This window comes from Eumetopias jubatus, unplaced genomic scaffold (genome assembly GCF_037043125.1).
Source record: "Eumetopias jubatus isolate StellerSeaLion01/CBP00866 unplaced genomic scaffold, mEumJub1_p1.0 scaffold_8, whole genome shotgun sequence".
NCBI lineage: Eukaryota > Metazoa > Chordata > Mammalia > Carnivora > Otariidae > Eumetopias > Eumetopias jubatus.
Window position 1 is genome coordinate 111,527,649 of NW_028274814.1, and position 16,913 is coordinate 111,544,561.

The following is a 16,913-nucleotide window of genomic DNA, read 5'->3' on the forward strand; positions in this document are numbered from 1 at the left end:
GCTTAAAACAATAAACTTCCATCATCTCACAACTTCTATGGGTCAGAAATCTGAGTGTGGTTTAGCTGGGTGCCTGAGCCTCAAGACCTGTCAAAAGGATACAGTCAAGGTGCAGCAAAGGCCATGGTCTTATCCGAAAGCTCAAATGGGGAAAGAGCTGCTTCCCAACTAACTTCTTTCATGTGTTTATTAGCAGGACTTAGTTTCTCATTGGCCAGAGGCCTTCCTTGCTTTCTTGCTATGTGGCCTCTCCACAGAGCAGCTCACCACTTGACAGGTAAGTTCTATCAGAGTGAGCTAGTGAAAGCAAGAGAAAGTAGAATCCAGTCTTTTTCTAATCTAATATTTGAAGTGACATCCTATGGTATAGTCTCATTAGAATCAAGTTTCTAGGTCCAGCCCACACTCAAGAGGAAGAGATTAAGCAAATGTAAGAATATAGGATGGAAGCATCACTGGTAGCTGTACTTCAGACTCCTTATCCCTATCGAATATAAGCACACAGAGAAAAATAAGGAGAATCTGAGGAGTGCAATAGAAAAGAAAAATAAAGAGCTTATAATAGGGAAAATGGTAAATCAAAGAGAATAGCATTTTAAATAAGATTAATATTCTCAAAGAAGTAAGGGCAGATACTGGCAATATGAAGTAGGATCCAAAAATTGATAAAAAGGACCAGCTGGGAGGTAGCATTTTGAAAAATGTAATTGTTGAAAGAATAGCATGTGTAGGATGTATATCACAATGTATGTAGCTGAACAAAAATACATAGACTGCAAGAGTTTATGGAAGAAACTATCCAAATGGCATTCAAAAGTGACAGAAATGGAAACTATAACACTCAAGAGATTTTTTTTTAAAGATTTTATTTATTTATTTGAGAGAGAGAGAATGAGAGATAAAGAGCACGAGAGGGAAGAGGGTCAGAGGGAGAAGCGGGCTCCCTGCTCAGCAGGGAGCCAGATGCGGGACTCCATCCCAGGACTCCAGGATCATGACCTGAGCCGAAGGCAGTTCCTTAACCAACTGAGCCACCCAGGCGCCCCGACACTCAAGAGATTTTAAAAAACCTGTACTTGAATAGTAGGAGTCACAGAGAAGAAGAAAAAGTATTGATAGAGGGGGATAAATATTTGAGGAAATAATGACTAAGAATATACCTGAATTGTTTCTTTTATTAAGATTTATTTATTTATTTTAGAGGGGAGGCAGAGAGAGAGAGAGAGAGAGAGAGAGAGAGAGAAAATCCCCAAGCATACTCCCCACTGAGGAGGGAGCAAGACACAGGGCTACATCTTAGGACCCTGAGATCATGACCTGAGTCAAAACCAAAAATCGGACACTCAACTGACTGAGCCACCCAGGCGCCCCTACCTGGATTGCTTCTTCTTCTTTTTTTTTTTTTTAAGATTTTATTTATTTGACAGAGAGAGACACAGTGAGAGAGGGAACACAAGCAGGGGGAGTGGGAGAGGGAGAAGCAGGCTTCCTGCCTAGTAGGCAGCCTGATGTGGGATTTGATCCCAGGACCCTGGGACCATGACCTGAGCCGAAGGCAGACACTTAATGACTGAGCCACCCAGGCACCCATCTGGATTGCTTCTAAAACTTAACCTGAAGTGTGTTTCTTCAGCTCTTACCATAAGTCAATAAGCCATTTAAAACTCTGTAATTAATACTTCTATGCTAAAACTAGCTATGGAGGATTTTGTTTTTTGTAATTGAATCCTGGCTAATATTGTGTTAATTCCCAGTAGAATACAAAATAATATATAACTTTAAAATCAGCAGAGGTAAAGTTAATCTATCCAATGGAAGTCAAAAAGGGAGAAAAGAAATGGAAGCAGAAAACACAAAATTGAGATGAGAGAAATATAGCAACTCAATATAACATACATATAAATATAGACTTATGGTATCACTATGAAGGGTTATGTAGCAGTATTAAGTGAAACTAAATGTGCATATACCTTGTCATCTAGCAATCCTACTCCCTGGACTATAGCCCAGAGAAATTAGCCCATTGTTTGACAGATAAGCAAATATAAGGATATGTATCACAGTATTGTTTGTGGTCCTAAAAAGATGAAAACATGTATGGTGGCTACAGCTTTAGTACTTGGAAGCAAAGAACTAGATTTCCAAAGAGCAACATGGTTGGATCTAAAAAAGAGTAGAATTAAAAAAAAAAAAAGCTAGATCTATATAATACAATCCTGTATCGATGCAAGTTAAAAAGAACTCATGGATAAACACAGACCTATAAAACTGCATTATAAAGCAGTCATGGGTTGCTCAGGTCATGATCTCAGGGTCATGAGATCAAGCCCAGCATTGGGCTCTGTGCTCAGTTTGGAATCTTCTTGAGATTCTCTTTTCCTCTCCCTCTGCCCCTCCTGCTCATGCTCCCCCCCCACAAAATAAATAAATGAATCTTTAAAAAAATAAAGCAGTTAGAAATCATAAAGCAATAGTACTTGCACATTGCTATCATTATCTATTGCTAGGTAGCAAACTACCCCACACTTAGTGACTTAAAACAATAATTTATTATTTCACAATTTTGTGGGTCAAGAATCCAGGTAGGACTCTCCTGGATGATTCACCTTTGCATGGCATTAACTGGGGTGACAACTGGTATTTAGTAGTAGAAGGGCTGATTTGCAACATATAAGACAGTTTCACTCATATGCCTGGTACGTTGGTAGAGATAGCTGGAATACTGGACTCAACTGGGACTGTCGATGCCTACATGTAGCTTCTCCAGCATGGTGGACTCAGGGTAGGCACACATTTCACATGGCATCTCAGGGCTCCTGGAGAAGGAATTCTAAGAGGCAGGACACAGAAGTTGTCAGTTTCTTAAGGTCAGGGCTCTGAAAGTTGCACAGTGTCATTTTGCCATATTCTATTAGCCAAAGCATTCACAGATCCCACCAGATTCAAAATAAGGCATTTGAACTCATCTCTTAATGAAAGGAATGCCCAAGAATTCACAGCCTTATTTATTCTGCCATGTATGAGTAGAGCTAAGACACACAGTATTGATTAAGCAAGAGAGAAGATCTATAACAAAAACTTTTACAGCCTATGTATTTTTCTATAGTTCATATATCTCCAGAGCCATATATTAGATCCAGTAGGGTAGAAGACAATAAGAATGGAGGGGAAAGTACTGAGGTTAGGGGACATCAGGGAAAATGGAATAATATAAAGTGAGAGGAAGTTTATGTGTACCAGTGATGATATGTGCCAGGGACTTCAGAGTGTCCATCAGTGGGGATGGTTAAAAGAGAAAAGGTATAGTAATTCCTTCCTTAAATCAAGTTAGAGGGCTATCTCTTTGGACTGTGCCACTCTAGCACTCACTAATTTAATTGCATTTAAAATAATGTCCTTTTGAGTGTTTAAGTACTTAAATGTGTTATCAGATCTTAGTACCTTTGAGGAAAACATACTCTATCATTTATATTCATGTTTCTTTTTCCTTTTGAAAACCTGAATCACTTAGAAGACAGAGGAAGTTATGGGGGGCTGTATATATGTATGTGTGTGTGATGCGCATGTGTGATCTGGAATTATATTTATTATTTATTATTTCTTCCTTCTTAATTGTAGACTTGGCATAAAAATCTGCCAAGATTTCTTCAGGGTGAGGCTCTACCAGCTGTTGAAAGGCAAGAAAACCCTGCTATTTCTAATTTGAGTTTTACATAATGTTTTGTCATTTGGCTACTAAATTAAACTCCTTTCTCCCTTAGCTCTAATACTTATACTACAAAAATAAATTTTAAGGCTCCAAATGTCAAATGTGATTTAGTTTATCAAACTAAATACTTTCATTTCTGTTGCCTACATAATTCTCATATCTAAGGAAAAGAATATCATAACTTAGTTTATAAATTTGAACATTTTAAATTAAAGATAGATCATCTTTGAATCTGAATTTAAAAATCAACACCACCATAAGTGAACGTCTGGCCATAATTTGTTCATCAATAATTTATCAGTTTTCAGTATTGCAGGCTCAGTCTCTTAAGCGCTTGGAAAGAAGGGAAATGAGATTGCCCACTCAGAATCAAGCAGTATGGTCCACATCGGAGGGATATGAAAAGATACTTTAAGGAGGAAAAATGGCTTCTAGACCAGGAAAAATTGACTATCATCAGACCAAGGATATTAATCTAGTGAAAAGTCCACTAGTCAGATGAGAGAGCTGTGAAAGTGTGTAAAAATAAAGTTCACAAAGGCACATCACACTGTGAAAAACACCAAAAGTAATAATGTCAATAAAAATCTTATGTATAATTAACTAATAAAAATGGTGATTATAAAGTCTAAGAATCTTGATCATATACCAAAGTAAAAAGCATAGAATCATAAATGTTTAGATTTGAGAAAGACTTCAGGGGCATCTGACCTACCTTTTCCCCACTTTTCTTTCGGAAACATCCAAGATAGCTTTGAATGTCTTCAGTTTTTGCTTTCTGACTATTAAGCTGCCCATTCCCCTTTAGATTTAGAATGTTGATGTACCCATTGAATTTGTCAGTTCACTCTGGTCCACTGTAATAGTAGCTCATATAAAACCAACATTTATTCACTGATTAGACGAATTATTTTCTAAAATAAATGGAGAAATGGTTCATGTAAACAGACAGTGGCAGGTAGGGATTATTCTCAGACTCTTAAGTGGAATTTTGGATTTGGATGGACATCTCAGGGAGAAGAGTGTATTCCTGGGTACTGAATCTCAGTTTTTCATTTCTCCTTCCCCCAGGCCATGTAGTGGTGGTAGCAACTTCACACTAAGTGCAGGAAGATACTAGTGCTGATGAAGAGTAAAATGTCCATCACACTAGAGGTTATATCAATCTACTCAACATTTGGTTGCCATCAACTCTGTGAGGAGCATGATGCTACTCATTCTTCATCACCATGTCATGCAATTTTCACAGCATGCCTTCAAAGTAGGTTTTATAATTAGACAACCTTGGAGACGTTAAGAACATTATCCATGATCAAAGTTTAGAGCTTGTATTTCAACACAGGACTCCAGATGTTGGGGCATACTGGCCGTCATGACATTTTCTTACCCAGGCCCCTTTCACTGTTGCTTGGCTCTCCTCTTGTTGCCCACCTGCATGCCTCCTCTGGCAATCTCTTAGTTATTTTCTTCTTGTAAGGCCTATTACAATTCATTTTAATTAAAAAATATGTACATTTATTATATATCTACTGTTGAAAAATGAGAAAATATAAATAAACAACAGCAAAAATACCCCAAACAAAATAAAACCAACAAAAATTGCTTGAACTATAGCTCTACTACCCAGAGAACAATTGTTCCATGGGAAACCATTGCAATATTGATACAACTTTATGCTTCTCTTATTCTGAACACATTAATAAATGGCATCATATTATAGTACTGTTTTATATCCTGCACTTTATCATCAACATCTTTCCATTTCTGCAAGTAAGCATCTTCATCATTATGTCTACTTAGGTTTTTAGAAGCTGTTACATTAACTGAATTTTATATCAGGTGTCTCTTAATTCACTACCTTTAAAAAATATTTGTTTCTGAGTATAGAATATTTGTTTATTATTTAAAAATTAAATAATTATAGTAAACATATCATGTAGCAAGTGAAAGCCTCCCTTGCAATTGGTACATACAATTCTTTGCTTTCTTTCAAAATAGTTCTGTAATTTTTTGACGTTTCTCTTTGAAGATTTCTTTACAGCAACAGATACTCCAAAATTTGAAAGATTTGGATATGTACACAAGGATAGAGAAAGTGTGCCTTGCTACTTATCTATCATAATTAGGGGAAATTTTCTTGCTCATGTTCTCCCTTTCTCTCTCTCAAATAAATAAAATCTTTAAAAAAATATATATAGCTCTGAATTTGGAAGTTAAATTTATTTTAAAAATATAAGTAAGCTACATATATACTTTAAATTTTCTAATACCCTCATTAAAACAGAAAAAAGGTGAAAATAATTAATTGTAATAGTATATTTTATTTATGACCCACTATATCCAAAATATTATTATGTCAATATTTAATCAAATAAAAAATTAGTGAAATATTTGACATTCTTTTTTGTATTAAGTCTTCTAAATCTAGTGTATATTTTGCACTTAAGCTCATCTTACTTTGGACTTGACCACATTTTGAGTGTGAAATAACTATATATGGCTAGTGTCTAGTATATGGAAAGGCATAGCTCTAGACATGAACAATGATGGTAATAATAATTAGTCATATAAATTTAAAACTAAATCACAGATTATGAACCTAAACTTTAAAAAAAATCCAGGTAAAAACAATGATTTGCCCTGTATTTCTATGGGTTTACATTTATGAGTCAATTGGCTGCATCTAGAAATCCAAACTAAAGTCAAACAAAATGGTAACTAATTAGCCTTAATGAAAAGCTAACCTCAATCATCACTTACTGGTTATGTTCAGTGACAAGTACACAGTAGATATTACATATGTTGTTGTTCTTTTATTTATTGGGATTATAAAACCTTGATCTTTTAACATTATGGTCTGAGTTACTCAGCTGGTCTTGGATACATTTCCAGTAGTACACTGAAAGACGTTGTTTGGCTGATTAACTATTCATATGATATTACCACTTTTCTTAGGAAACCACAGGTTGGCAGTATCTGTACAAAGATATGAGGCAGAAATAGAACAGGAAGCTTGGAGAATATGCCAATATTCAGATTTCACTTAATTTTTATTTCATTGCCAAAAATCAGAGGACTGGAAATTTTTGTTGGAATGTGGAAGTGAGCACTCAGCTTTATGAAGATATTATAATTTCATCGATAGGATTTATAATTCTGTTACTGCTTATCGACCCAAATGATAGGACATTTCATTGGGCAAATTGGAGTGCTCTTAATTCACCTTTGTATCCTCTTTATATATTTGGGGATAACAGTAGCAATTAATATTAATATATAGCCATCTCCTTTCCTAAAAAATAAAATAAACACAAATCTGACATATTAAAAAAATGACCTGACTTCTAATAATAAAAATGGGAAAAAAAGAAAGAAAAGAAAGAGAGACATACACACAGTCACACATAGGGCAGAGTAAGCAATATGAGAATGATACTCCAAAATATTCACTCCCTAAGAAATGTATATTCCCCAGAGAAGAGAAAAACCTGAATTCAGTTGAGAAGTATTTTTAATCAGACTATGGGAGAAGCCAGTGTTTTGATAATAAACAAGTCCACACATGACCCAGACTAAATTGGTTGGCTTAATCAGTCCTTCATCACCTTAGATGACAAGTTTTTCTTTTTTTAATCTACTGAAATATTTAATTGAAAAATATCTGAAATGAATGCTTTATTGTACCTCTTCTTAAATCCAACAATCTTTTCAGAGATTTGAGCTTACATAATCAACTTATTAAAATTTTGTTTCATGTTTGATGAAATCAACACAGTAAAAGCACCAACATTAATAAGAGCATTTTCCTTAGTAGAGAAGTTCAGGCATATTTATTTACTATTTACCACACAGTTTCTCCATAACATTTCTCAGCTTATTTAGCTCATTAAGAAAAGATGATTTGATTTTTATCCTGCATACATTAAAATCGCTTCTCCCACTTACTGCAGATGATGAAAAAAGATGTCTACTTGGTGGATGAAGGAGATGAATATTTCATTTCTACATTTTATAGTTACAGCTTTATGATTAGAGAAAGAAAAACAAAGAGGGAAATACACAAAACACTTCATCTTGCAGAGCTCAAAGGGAAAACAGCAGAATTCAAAAACAGAGGACAGAGAGGAATAGAAAAAATTTAGAACAAAGTGCTGAAATAAATTAAAAGGAATTTAGAAACTAATATAAATATTTAGAAATTATTCCTAAGACAGTGCTTTTTGTGTATGCAAAGGAGATTAAGTTACATTTAGCAGTGTTTCAATTCTCTTTATTTCTCCTCTGTTCTATCATCTACATGACTGCACATACCAATGAGTATCGGCAGCTTGCAGAAAATCTTTTATGTTAGTTCTGCCAAAAATATTACTTCGAGTTGTACAAAATAAAAAATTTAAATTTGAATACACAGTTAGCTATCATTTTTAGAATTGTATTCTTTGAAACAACACTACCACTGCAAACTCAGGAAAAAAGGATTCCAAGGTCAACTTTTTGGGAAATACTATATATATTTCTCTCTTAGAGATTTACAGTGGGCTTTATCATTATTAAGGTTCTGATAAATCCTGCAATATAAAGACTTTGCTAACCTAATATTTCCCAAATGTATTTAAATAGGAAGCCTTTTTAAAATTTGACATCTTGTAGAACAACTGTTTAAGGAAAAAAATATTTGGGAAAATACTACTGTAGACCCACAATATTTATATTGGTTACAGCTCCAGACCCTTGAGTATTTTCAAATTCATAAAACCCAGAAATTAAGAAATTAAGAAACAGATGTTTGGGAATTAGCTAGGCTAGCAAAGTAACTTGCTTGTCAAAACTAACATCACAGTTCATGAGCTTTGAATTCATGCTAGATGCTTTTATTACAAGATCTTCATTTCTCCAGATGCTTATGTCTCAGAACAGCCATATGGTGCTAATGTTTTTATTCTCATTATAGTTGAATAAATCATGGGATTTTTTTTGTGCTCACTGATAAGTAGCTGGAAGTATAAATAATAAATCTATGATGGCCAAAGATTAGAGATTCAGCATAAATAGTTATGTAGCCCAGTTATTTAATATCTCTGTACCTCCATTTCCACATCTATGAGTTGGGATAATAGTAGTGCCCACTGCATAGATTTCTTATAAAAGCCAAATGAATTAATACTTGTTAAGTTCTTAGAACAGTGCCTGTAGTATATAGTAAGCACTATTCAAGGATTGTTAAATTAAACACAAAATATTTTCTTCACCAATCATAGATTTGAATTTTGTGAACTGTGGACAGCAATTGTGTCTTTCCATGTGAACTGTGGACAGCAATTGTGTCTTCCTTCCAAATAGAAGGAAGAGAAAAAGAAAGAAACAAAATACCTGCTTCATTTACCACAGCAAATGCATCAATTGCTTCAACATCCATAATTCTGAGAGTTCTTACATTTTCGTTATTTGCTGGGTTTGCTTTGTTTTAAAGTAATATAAAAACAAGAGAGGGAGACAAACCATAAGAGACTCGTAACTGTAGGAAATAAACTGAGGGCTGCTGGAGGGGAGGGTGGTGGGGGGATGGGGTAACTGGGTGATGGGCATTAAGGAGGGCACTTGAAGGAATGAGCATTGGGTGTTGTATGAATGACTAAATTCTACCTCTGAAACTAAGACTACAGTATATGTTAATAAAAAAAAATAAAAATAAATAAATATGGTCTTAGAACTAGCATCGGAAAGTCAAGTTGAAATTCCTATGTGCCACCTAGATGACTGGAATCAGAACTGGAATCTATGTGGCTGTAGCTCAGAAATGTGCATGTTTAACAGGTACTTTGGTGATTCTCAAAAATACTAAAGTTTAAGAACCTCTAGCAGACACCGTTCAAACTCTAACTGCACAGGACTCATTTTGGGTGGCTTCCTCTAGTCTGTTCAGGTTCACTCCACCAGTTTGCCCAAGTAACACAAACCTGAAAAACTGTCTTAACTAATTAAGGAGTTTTACCCTCTGGTAATAAGTCTGTGATAGGCAGTGGAGGATCAACAGAGTTTTTCTATGCAGCCTCAGGGTTGCAGGCTCCTAGCATCTTTCTGCTTTGCCATCCTTAGCATTTGCTTGTTGCCTTGTGGCACAGGGCATTGTTCTTCCTCTGAGCATCATTTTTACATTCCAGGCAGGAAGAATAGGAAGGGAAAAAGGCAAAGGCCCATCCCAGCTGAGCCTGCTCCCCTTTTAAGGAATTTATCTGGAAGTTTTCCTCCATAACAACCCCTATAACTCATTAGCAGGCCTGGGCTACATTCCCAGTCTTCACCTTTATTTGCAAGGAAGGCTAGGAAATGTCATGCTTTTTAGGTTTTTTTTTTTAAAGAATTTATTTATTTTTTGACAGAAAGAGAGACAGCGAGAGAGGGAACACAGGCAGGGGGAGTGGGAGAGGGAGAAACAGGCTTCTGGCCTGCTTCCCCAGGTGCCCCGGAAATGTCATGTTTTAATGGGACATATTTTTATGCCCAACAAAATTGAAGTAGGTTCTTTAGCATACTCTATATTGCAGGCTTAATGAAATTATGTTTTCTCAGCCTCCACACTTCTGTGTGTATGGTTTACTTGAAAAAGATTGCCCTTTCCCACTTAACTATTTTATGAATTTCTATTCCTTAACATCAATTCAAGTTATCCATTCCTCTGTGAAGGGTTCCCATTCCACCAAAGCAACCCCTCCCTCCTGGTTTCACATTCATGGTACTCTGTTATAGCACTACTGTATATACTAAGTCAGTAGACTGAGATTACTTTGAAGGCCAAGATAGATGGCTTATGTCCAGAGGCTGACTACAGCAGTTGACTCACAGTATATATTTTTTTAATAATTTTTTATGGAGGGTGCCTGGGTGGCTCAGTCGTTAAGCGTCTGCCTTTGGCTCAGGTCATGGTCCCAGGGTCCTGGGGTCGAGTCCCACATCGGGCTCCCTGCTCCGCAGACAGCCTGCTTCTCCCTCTCCCGCTCCCCCTGCTTGTGTTCCCTCTCTCACTGTATCTCTCTCTGTCAAATAAATAAATAAAATCTTTAAAAATAATAATAATAATTTTTTATGGACTGAATGAATAAATGAATGAATATACAAAAATTTAAATGAACAACTGAACTTATGAATGAAGAGTGGAGCATTAATTTCTTTGGTAAAATAGTGACTTCTATCAGGCTCTGCTATTCTTCTCATTCAGAGACATACCTGCTGTATGTTTGGGAAGCTATTATATTATAAAATTAAATGGAAGTAAGGAGGAATAGAATGAAGAAAATGTCTGGTACACAATAAGTATGTGAGCTCCTCCAGTTAGAGGACCCACTTTTACTATCCTTTATCTCTACTGCTCCACTCCATGAGTGGGCTTAGTTTAAAATAGGTTTTTTTAATAAATGCTGAATGAATGAGCATTGAATTAAAAGGAAAAGAGAGAAGAACCAAAGAGTTAGCGGGCTACTTTCATCTCTTAAAACTCCAGCAGTATATTATCAATGTCATTGTTCTGAGTGAATAATTTTAGGGTGCAATAGATAAGTAATTAACAGCAACAATAATAAGATATTGTATGTCAATTATACTTCAATAAAAAAAGAGTAACAGTAATTATTTGCTCAAGATGATGCTATACAGGGAGCTGGTATTTTTAACTTCTTTTAAGGTATTTGGGATAACTGCATTGAACACTGAAATGGAAGCTTTACATTTTTATAACCACAGATATTACATATGACTGTAGAATTGTAAGAAATTATTTTAAAACTATGTACTACTAGAGTTTAACTATGAAAACCAGTGCCTTCACAAAAGAGTACATTTTGCAAGGAATTTTTTTCTATCAGTAAAGAAAAAATAGAGGGAGAGGGAGAAGCAGGCTCTCCGCATTTCAAATATTAAAATGATGGGTCTTTAATTTGCTCTGCAAAGTCTAGTTTAGAGTAGGAAAAGCTGAGACTTAGCCTCTTTGTGAAATAATAGCAACAAAAGGCTGGCTTTACAGATAGGGAGGACATGCTCTCTCTTTTAACGTACCCCAGGCCCAAACCAGGAGGTTCTAGCTCTTAGAGTAACCAGTCCACTGTTAAAATCAGGAAGAGGGAGGGTAGCTACAGAAGTGACTTTACCCGTTTTTCATGTCTGAACGATAACAGGAAAAATAAAATGGAAACCAGAAGTAGGATATTAAGGTTTCCTCTCTTGAAAAGGACTCAAAAAGACAGGTTCTAGGAGCTGAAAGTAGGAACAAAGCAAGATGTTCTTCCCTGTACTTTTGCAACTCTGGGTAGGGACCATGTTGGTGATGGCCTCATAATAATCTAAAATGGTGACTCCCACTTCCCCGAGGTGTAGAGCTTCTGAGCTACTGGTTCCATGTATCGTAGACACTGATTCAAGAACCACGGTGACTGGCCAACAGAGTTTGGAGGTAAACAGTCAGGCCATTGAGCCAAATGGAGGACTCAGCAGAATCTCAGCTGCTAGCTTTAGGTTTACGCAAGGCATTCAAATTGAAAGGTAGAAAAATATGAAAGGACAAGGAACAATGCCAGATTTAAAATTTACCAGGAATAATCCCAGTTAGGAAATTTTTATATATGAATCAATTATGCATAAGAAAGCAAACTATTTGTCTTTCTGAGAATGATTTGGTTAATTAGGCATAGACATTGAAGATGCAGACTACTAATACTGCCGCATATTAGAATTTATTTATTTCATTTAGTAAGAAGAGGATATCATTGCTTTAGATTTTTTTTTAAGATTTTATTTATTTATTTGACAGAGAGAGAGAGAGAGAGAGAGAGCACAAGTAGGCAGAGTGGCAGGCAGAGGGAGAGGGAGAAGCAGGCTCTCCGCCGAGCAGGAAGCTGGACATGGGGCTTGATCCTAGGACCCCAGGTTCATGACCTGAGCCGAAGGCAGTCGCTTAACCGACTGAGCCACCCAGGTGCCCCTATTGCTTTAGATTTTATCAAGTGGATAATTACGAAATGAAAAACAGAGGCTTTTTAAAAATCTTGTTTTGTTTGTAGAAGTGGCCAAAGGGAAATCGTCAGGAGGGGAATAGAAAGTGATTTTGATGGGAAAGACACTTAGCTCATCAAATATTTGAAAACGCACTTCATGCCAATGACACATGACACCCTATTCTTTATCCTCAAGGAATTAACAATCTAGTTACAGAAATTTATTTAAGAACACAAACCTATAATAGTGGTACCAAAAGACAGTGTGAACACAAAAGCTTTGTGGTTTATCAAGAACTAGATACAACGTTATTAAGTTTGGAGGAGAGTTTAGCATCAGAGAAGGCTCTAAGAAAGGAAGCAGGATTGATTAAATTCTTAAAGATTATATAGCTTGATTAGAAGGAAAACATAAAAAAGCATGGTAGTATAGATGTAGACATTCTAGGCTGTCCAAGTTTCATTTGCAAAAGCCAAAGTAAAATAAAATAAAATAAAATAAAATAAAATAAAATAAAATAAAATAAAATAAAATAAAATAAAATAAAATAAAATAAAATAAAATAAAATAAAATAAAATAAAATAAAATAAAATAATAAAATAAAATAAAATAAAATAAAATAAAATAAAATAAAATAAAATAAAATAAAATAAAATATAAAACAAAATAAAATAAAATAAAATAAAATAAAATAAAATAAAATAAAATAAAGGATACTTCTGGGGAATCCAGTGCTGTGGTTAGGAGTAGTAGAAGACAACAGAAGGTAGTTAGATGCAGATCAAGATGGTCCTAAAGAGCCAGAAAGAGGAGCTTAGTTTTGGGGGGGAGAAATGCTAAAGATTTGCTATAGATTCTTGAGGAGGGGAGTGGCACCAGAAGTAGATTTTCAAGTATATGCATCACAAGGGAGAAGGGTTTAGACTAGCAAGGAAATGAGGAGGGTGCTACAGAACTTGGGGTATGGATGGGTGCAGAAGAAATGAAAGGGGAGGCAGAAACTTTAAGAGAGTTAAAATAAGGAATTGACAGAAGTTAATGACAAAAAGATTAAATAGGGTGACTGTTAATCCTAGTTTCCCCAGGACCATCTAATTTACATCTGGTACACCCATGTAGTTATTGATAGAACTTCTTCCACTTGGATGATAAATTATAGTGTCATCTTATATATATTGGAGAACAGCTCCTAGCCCAGGCAGCTGTGATGATGAAACTGCCTTGCGCTGCCTCTGACAAATATAGGGAAGATGGGCATCTAGAACAGGAAATAATTTCACTTTGGGAGAGTAGAGGGAGTAGTGGCAGGATTTCACATTGTAAATAACCCAACAGTTAAGATAAAAGACAAACTGAGATGCACATTCCAGAAACAGGTTTTGCAGTCATCTACATTATTCTTTTAGAAAAGCCAGTTTGTACCAAGCTTCACATTTTGATTCTGAATATGAGGAGATGAATTGAACAAGGGAATTCACGACATCCAGCACAATCTCCCAGAAGTCCAGACACTATCAAAGGTTGGGAGAAGTGAAAGAATACCAATGGAAAATTTCAAGGAGAGTTTGACTAAAGAAGTCCCATACTTCCCTCTACCTAATATTTCAGCCTACTTTCTGCTATTCCTCTTCATAAATATGTGTATCCAGAGTGTTGCATCCCGACTAATTTAGTTACTGCCTGATGTTAATGCTGGATGCCCTTCTCTTTTTCCTTGTGTGTGTTAACCCAACCATCCCATGTTATACCTCTCCCTTCCTAAAATCCTTTCCCTGGCTTTTCCTTTTGCCCATTTTCTACTAGTGTTTTATTGCCCCTTAATTTCTAACTTCCCTATGAAATCTTCTTGACAGCACCAACAAACTGCCCTCTGTAGCATATGACCTCAGAGCATTTAATGTCTTTATTGCTAATTTGGTTCCTATTCAATTGTGTATGTGCATCATAGCATTCATTTTTCTGTGATCTTTTATGTTCCAAAACTATTTAACCACTCTATTATTTAATTTATCCATATCTATTCTCCTCAAGGTTATGTGCCATTTGAAAGTGGGGCTGCCATACTTCTCTTGATTTAGTGCTAATCTATATTTCTCAGAAACAAAGCAAAACAAAGCATTTTAATGCTTTTTATGTTGATGGGTAAATTCAAATCCTAACACTATTACTAATGTATTTTCAGAATATTACTTCAAATTTTACTACAAACTATGTCAGTTATATCGCTTACCAAACTTATATCATATCATCATGATATGGAGAGGTTCTAGTGTTTAGAAGACAGTTGACACAAAACATGAGTCCTTCCCCTTGTTTCAAAGACATTTTTAATGGATATATAATACTAGTTTCATGTACATTTAAAAATCATATTTATTTAGCCTGCTATTTAGTGTAATGAAGTAAACGGAAAACATGCAACTCCCAAATTTAAAGCTATATATGTCATCAAATTAACAAGGATACAAACTGATTCACATGTCCAAGTTGGCAATGACACTGAGTTCAGGGTGTGATTTCCTTTCTTATTCCTTGTGAATAAATCAATGAAGTTTAATTATTTAATCACTCCACAATTGCAAGATCTTTGACTCTGTCCTGAGTCTGCCACCACCACAAGTGCATTTACCTATAGCAGCCTCCTAAGTTGTTAAACAGAATGGTACCTCTTTATAATGACAAAGGAAGTAGAAGTGTGAAAAGGGAATGCTTCTAGTTTTATAGAGAAACTCTAAGATGAGTGGTTACAATGAATTGAAGGGCAGAATTTGGACCATGATTGTGTATGAGACACATGATTGAGAAAATTATTACAAAATAGGATTCCACTGAATTTTCGAAGTTACCTCTCAAATTTTGAATGTAGGTGTCTCTTGCAACATCTGTTTAATCGAAACATCAGGTTGTAGACTGTGTCATGGACGGCTGCCAGTATAGATTGATCAGGAAGTTAACTGTCATGAACCTCATCAACAGCAAAGTCTACAAGAGTAGGTGTAATTTACTGGACATTCATCCATCTTTACTTTCAGAAACATGAGTAATGTTCTTATATTTTTAATTTGCACTCAGTTTCTATGTAAAAAAAAAAAAAAAAGCCCGTGTAAGTGGCTAGAAATTAAATGAGTAGAAATCTATGCTTGAAATTCAGATGGTGGCATGGGAAAATATTTTTACTATAGTACATATATCTCTGATGTCTTCAAGAGAAATTTAATAGTATTTTACCAACTAAGATCAAACAATCCGTAATTACCACTCAGAGGCATAAAGTAAAATTGTAGCAAGTAGAGGCAGAATTAGGTTGCATCACATAGGTAGGCACTATTCTGGTATATGCCCAGGCATTTCCTTGGGGAGCTCACATAGGTTTACCAGAAAATCCATCCCACTAGGCATTATATGGCAAGGTCTTAGTTGCCCTTCTCTGCCATATCTGAATTTGTTTCTTTTTTTTACATTTGAGGTCTTCAACGAACTTCAAATAACTAGAAAGCATAACCAGGCAGGTTTGATTCATTGAAATGCACAGGTTCTTTTTTTTTTTTCCACCTTTTTATAAAATCTGTCAATCCATTATATTAGTAATTGCAATATCCTGGATGCACATGAATCTTCTGGGTGCAATTCTTATGGTCTGAAAATTTTATTCCCCTGCATATAAACCATCTAGATATCTTGATTCTTTGCTGGATAAAATATATGTCTTACCCTGAGGCAGGATCTGACTTCAGCCTGAATTTCCTGTGACTCTCCACCTCAGGACCTAAACTCCAGCCTTACAGAATTATCTTTAATTCCTGAGTATCCAGTGTCTTTCACACACTGTGGCTTTGCCCCTGGAGTCAAAGTAAGTCTTAAGAGTACAAATTTGATCATTTCACTCATCTCTCTTTTTGAATCCTTCAGTGGCTTCATTGTTGTTGCCCATGGGTACTCCTTGACCTGTCCCTGCCCACCTCTCTAAAACCATCTTAGGCCACTTCTGTCCCTGTTGTTTATGTCTAAATAATGCTCATCCTCATGCATAGCTGATCATTGTGTCAGAACCATTAGACATGGTATTGTCATTGTCTCTTAATGTTCTTCCTTTTCTGTTTTCCACTTAGAGTAGATAATTCTATTATCCTTTAACTTCAATATCACTTCCTCAGAAATATCTCTACTTCCCTCTTCTCTCTATTCCCAAATTAAATCTTCTTATCAAAAATTTTCATT